We start from the raw sequence: 6,000 nt of genomic DNA on the forward strand, positions 1-6,000 counted from the left end.
CCAAGCATCAGTGGCAGCAGGCTATAGTATGGGCTTTTCCGGCATCACTGTGGAAGCACTGCTCTCCTTGGCTGCCACCCTAATGGGCTCAGGTAGAGAGACTGGAGCACAAGCCGCTATCCGATGCAAGTGCTTTGCCACGAAAGACGGGCCTTGGGATCATAAGCTATGCCCACACTTGGAGGGAGGAAAACAGTCTCACAGAACTGGTCTTGTTTTTCTTCTTTCTTTCTTTCTTTCTTTAAGATTTATTTATTATGTATATAATGTTCTGTCTGCCAGAAGAGGGCACCAATCTCATTATAGACGGTTGTGAGCCACCATGTGGTTGCTGGGAATTGAACTCAGGACCTTTGGAAGAACACCCAGTGCTCTTAACCTCTGAGCCATCTCTCCAGGCCCTTTCTTTCTTTCTTTCTTCTCTCTCTCTCTCTCTCTCTCTCTCTCTCTCTCTCTCTCTCTCTCTCTCTCTCTCCCTCCCTCCCCTCGCCCCTCTTTCTTTCTGAGATAGGGTTTCTCTGTGTAGCTCTGGCTGTCCTGGACTCACTTTGTAGACCAGGCTGGCCTCGAACTCATAGCGATCCACCTGCCTCTGCCTCCCAAGTGCTGGGATTAATGATGTGCACCACCACACCAGGCTCAGAACCAATTTTCTTTTTCTTTCTTTTTACCATCTTAAAAAAAAAAAAAAAGATTTATGTATTTCTGTATGTAAGCACCCTGTTGCACCTGAGGAGAACTGCTACTTAGTATTGGCCTGAAAGGGTTAACTAAGAATTCCAGGGAAGAAGCTCAGGGGCTGCCCCTCCTGAAAGGGTTGGGTAGCTCTGGCTCTGCTCCCAAAAGTCTTGGCAGTAACTCCTTGTGAACTCCTTGATAAAGTTAAACAGTTATTGGTTCAAGGTGAGGGAAGGCTTATAGTTATCTTCTTTCTTGTCCGTGAAATTTTCTCCCTTGACTGATTCCCAGAACGTGTTTAGTCTAATAGGTATGGGAACCAAGTTTGTTATTGGTAATATTAATGAATACTAATGTTATGCGCCAAGCCAGAAATATGCTACTTTAGAAATGTATAAAAGTTGTGCTTAAGAAATAAACCGTTGCTATTTGCCACCAGAGCAATAGTCCGCCCGTTTCTTAAGGCTACTCGCCACCAGAGCAGTAGTCCGCCTGTTTCAAGACGTTCGCGGAGCTGGTCTCCGTCATGCACCTATGCCTGCACGACAGAAGAGAGCAACAGATAAAGTGTCAGATTCTATTATAGATGGTTGTGAGCCACCATGTGGTTGCTGGGAATTGAACTCAGGACCTTTGGATGAGCAGCTAGTGCTTTTAATCACTGAACCATCTCTCCAGCCCCTCAGAAGCAGTTTTCAGTAGCTAAGGACACATATCAGCTCAATACATGTTATGTGGATGCCAGGAACGGAAGAGCTGAAGTTTAAGAGGAAAAGTCGAGTGGCTTGGAGAACAGCAGTTAGAACTCACGAGTTAGGGGACAGTAGGAAGAAATGTCAGAATTGGGCGGGGAAGACAGAAAGGACATATCGCTACTCTCCTTGGTATCGGGACAAGAGAGCACAGCCACACTCCACACCTGACTTGCATTCACAGTGACTGACCCTCTCTGGCCATAGCTGGATCCCAACTACGCAAGGTTCCTCTTTCCTGCTTTGGAGTGTGGTAGTAAGAGATTCCTAAGGAAGACCAAGTAGTTTGTGGGAAGTCAACCCCAGGTCAAGGTGATTTATCCCATGACAGATCATAACAGTGTCGCGAAAGCCACCTGTGCAGTTGTGTAGCTGGGAAACACAGCATCTTGTAAAAATAAACGTTCGGGGAAAGGTCTCCGAGGCCCCACTCAAAGGCCATGTCAGCGCTCATTATAGCAGTAACACTGGCAAGGAGAAGCAGGCCAGGAAACGGCCGGGCGATGGTCTTGACCTCAGACCTGGAGGTCTTTCCAAGCCTGCATCTCTCTTGGTAGGATGGACAATATCCCCATAGCTATGGTGGACACGCTCGGTCTCTGCTTTGGAATCCCGAGACGTCATCAGTGCTCTGGGGAAGGACTTGCGCCAACTTCATGGAGGCGTAAAGTCCTTCCCTTTTCGGCTCCGGTTTTCGCGACCCCTAGAAGCTGTCTTGTCACAGACCCCATGGCCACTGGGTAGAAAGGGGCTGAAGTGAGGGGTCAGACGCCAAAATTCCCGCCTCCTCAACGAAGCAGTCCTGAAAATAACTCCCTGTCTACCTTTGTCCTGTCTGGAAACGCCCTGCTGGGTTTTCATTGGCCAGCGAAAGGGCTCCGGCTTGAGGCATACGTGTCGCGAGATCAATAACGTAGCTCCTTTTGCGTTACGGTCACCGTGGCAACAGCCAAGACGTGATGGTTTCTGGGAAACAGTGTGGCATTGTCTGAAGACCCTGAGCTGAGCCAATGAAACTTCAGAGGTACGAGTTAAATCCGGAGAGAAGCAGTGGACCGGCGGGATTTCTGGTCCCTTTGCCGCCTCTGTGTTGCATCCTAGGGCACTTTCCCTTCCCAGCCCCTGGTACTGGACTGGAAGGGACAGATGGAGAGTGCCGGGATGTGGCGTAACCCACCGCTAGTAAGTCAGCCTTCCAAAACCTTTCTGCCTCTGCAACCTTCGCCAAGGAGGCGTCGTGATCTCCCTCTCTCGGCTTTAGTTCCCACGGTCCCCGGAGATGGAGATCGAGAGCCTGAGGGCCGATGTCCCCCACTTTCACCATGTCCAGCGGAAGTGTGAGGGTTCGGACAATCCGAAAGGATCTGCCCAGCCGCTAGTTTCTGATAGAGCTGGTTGCTGATGGACCCAAAACTACAGTGAAGAGTGAGTGCCCGAGTTCTCGTCCAGAGACCTGGGACCTCATGTTCCTGGACTCTTGTAGGAGATGTATCCCGAACTTTCGGGTTTCGCCTGTGTTGTATATGACTATCTTCTGAATCAAAGAAACTAAAACAACAACAAATAACCCGCCTTCTTTGGCTGTGTGGCACAAGCAAAAGTTCACCCCAGCTGGGCGTGTCCATGTGCACATCTCCTTATAGATGGAAGAGTGAGAGGACGACCAGCCTCCCTAGAGACCCAAAGACCACTCAGGATGACCAAAGTCAGAATTAAAGAGTCTGGTTGGCCACTACCTAGAGAAACAAAACAAAACAAAACACTTCCCACAGAGCAGCCTCCAATGCATTTTACAGGGAGCCTTTTAAAGGCAAAGAACACAGAAAAAAAAAACTACATACTGCTTGGCAGTTGCAGAGGGAAGTAAAACAAACCAGCAGTTTAACAGAAACCAAAAACGTGTAGTCAGTTGGGGCATTTTGATCCTGAGTTTCTAGAACAAGGTTGGGGATTTCCCCCACGGGATTCCCCCACCCCTCACCCCCACCCCCATACTGCTTCCTGAAGAACAGAGGGTGGCAAGGGTGGAGACGGGAAAGCCAGGAAGGAGGTAAGTATAGTAGTTTCAGTGTGTGCTTCTGGTGACTGGTAAGGAGTGCCTGTTTAATCAAATAAATAGCCGACTTTGGGGTCTGCTTAAGTTGGGGCAACTGGATTACCTGATGTGGGTCCGTAGGAAAAAGAGATCTCAAAGTTGACCTTTGTTTTGCGGGGGGGGGGGGGGGGGTATAGAAGTTCGCCTAAGGGAGAAAAATCATTGGGTTTTGTATTGCAGCTGTCTCAAACTGGAGATGGCCAAGGATGGATGATCTCCATTATAGGCAGCTGTAGGTTGGGCTCAGAATACTGACCAAGTTTGACAGAGAGAGACCACCTAGCACAAAACAGTGAGGCATAGGCTGGGGGCGCGGGGGTGGCACAGGCTTACAATCCTACGAGACGCTGAGGCAGGAGGATCAGGAGTTCAAAGGCTTGGATTACAAGGCTAGAATGAGTAATTTAGCAAGAAGACCCTGTTTCAATTGTAAAGCATTTGCGTAGCATGGGCAAAGCTGATATTGATCCCCAGTGTGCCTCCCCCACCCAAAGAAAAGGTGTGGTGAGCCGGGCGTAGTGGCGCATGCCTTTAATCCCAGCACTCGGGAGGCAGAGGCAGGTGGATCGATGTGAGTTCGAGGCCAGCCTGGTCTACAAAGTGAGTCCAGGACAGCCAAGGCTACACAGAGAAACCCTGTCTCAAAAAACTAAAAAAAAAAAAAAAAAAGAAAGAAAGAAAGAAAGAAAAGAAAATGAGGGTTTGGTCAGGCTGGTCAAGTACCAGAAACAAAGGATCAGTTTCCACTGAGTCCCTAGAAGCCATGGGCAGGTAGGTAGTCAGTGGATCATCAATTGGGATGTTAGACCAAGGACAGCTGTGAGGAAATAACCGCATAGCAGAAGCAGAGAGGAAGACAGAGGGATAGGAGATCTGCTCATGGCTCTGGGCAGCTGAAGGTGGTAGTGGGGCGACACGGAGGAGGGGCAAGATGACACGGAGGGTTTGTAGACGTTCTGAAGCGTGACAACCTTCAGGAAGAGGGCGTGTGAACTAATGTGTCCTGGGCCCAGCGAGAGGCTTAATGGAGAAATGAGATCCCAAGAGTTTTTGTTGGTTTTTTTTGTTTTGGTTTGGTTCGGTTTTTGTTGTTGTTGTTGTTTTGAGACAGGGTGTCAGGTAGCCTAGAGTAACCTCAGACTCACTATGATTCAGAGACGGCCTTGAACTCTTGATCTTCATGCCTTCATTTCCCAAGTCCTGGGATCACAGCCTTGTTAGTCACCATGCTTGGCTCCGTTCCTTATGTTTGAGAGACACACAGACACTGGTCGGACCAGAGTGTAGATACCACTCACCTGCACACACTTGCCTGTTCTCTGGGACAGGCTGGTCTGACTACTGTGGGCTAGTAGGACTTTGAAGGAGTGGCACCAGGGATGTCAAGCTAATGTCTTCTGAGCTGGAGGTTGAATAAGATGAGCCGCGAGTAAGCGAGAAGAAGATGAGCTATGAGGATCCTAAGATGGCAACGATTGGCGCGGCAACACTGAGCCTCAGGGCCATGGCCTGGGCATACCCATGGAACCATGGGATTCTCAGCCCTCTGTTTTCCCTCTGCCTCAGGTGTTCCGTCAATGCAAAGCACGGTGACCTTCAAAGATGTGGCCATACCCTTCTCCCAGGAGTGGGCTCCTTGGTGCAGCCCAAAGGCACCTGTTCTACCAAGCGACTCTGGAAGAGAAGGGGGTCGTGCCATTACCTGATTTGACCCTGTGGCCTGCCTCAGAGGTCGGCCTCTAACTTCTGTCTTTTCTCCATCCCAGCCTCAGGTTATCCTAAAGCCAGGTGCTGGACACTCTTCTGACCCAAGTGCTCATTGCAGGTGTCCTAGGTTCTGGTACTCTCTATTTGTGCTTCCTTTGTCTCTTTCCCTATGTGGACTCACAAGCACTCAAGTTTTTCTTAGATTAAGAATATATAGGGCTGGAGAGATGACTCAGAGGTTAAGGGCACAACTGGCTGCTCCTCCAGAGGTCCTGAGTTCAATTCCCAGCAACCTCCACAGCCCCTTCACCCCCCACCCCTCCCCAGTTATGCTTGGGAGTTGTGGCACACACCTTTAATTCCAGCATTCAGGATGCAGAGGCAGATGGATCCCTGTGAGTTCAAGACCAACCTGGTCTACAGAGCTAGTTCTCAAACAGCCAGGAATACACAGAGAAACCCTGCTCAAAAAACTAAAAAAAGGGCTGGAGAGATGGCTCAGTGGTTAGGAGCAGTGACTTCTCTTCCAAAGGTCCTGAGTTCAATTCCCAGCAACCACATGGTGGCTCCCAACCATCTATAATGAGATCTGGTGCCTTCTTCTGACACCAGGCATACATGCAGGTAGAGCACTGTATAAACAATAAATAAATAAATCTTAAAAAAAAAAAAGAAGAAGAAAGTTTAATGTTATGCGTATGGATTTTTTTACCTGCAGGTATGTTTAAGTACTATTTGAGTGCCTGATTCCTAAAGAGGGCATTGGAT

At 49.1% G+C, this 6,000-nt stretch overlaps 1 long non-coding RNA gene across 1 annotated transcript; it reads right to left on the reverse strand.

Moving 5' to 3' along the window:
* Positions 1–690: 690 nt before the first annotated feature.
* On the reverse strand, positions 691–1,349 carry LOC127203617 (uncharacterized). Its single transcript, XR_007832375.1, has 2 exons — positions 1,211–1,349; positions 691–729 (listed from the first exon to the last, which is right to left on the reverse strand). It is a non-coding gene; the product is annotated as an uncharacterized LOC127203617 (long non-coding RNA).
* Between the last annotated feature and the right edge of the window lie 4,651 nt (positions 1,350–6,000).

The sequence above is a fragment of the Acomys russatus genome, chromosome 19 (assembly GCF_903995435.1).
Source record: "Acomys russatus chromosome 19, mAcoRus1.1, whole genome shotgun sequence".
In the NCBI taxonomy this organism is placed as follows: domain Eukaryota; kingdom Metazoa; phylum Chordata; class Mammalia; order Rodentia; family Muridae; genus Acomys; species Acomys russatus.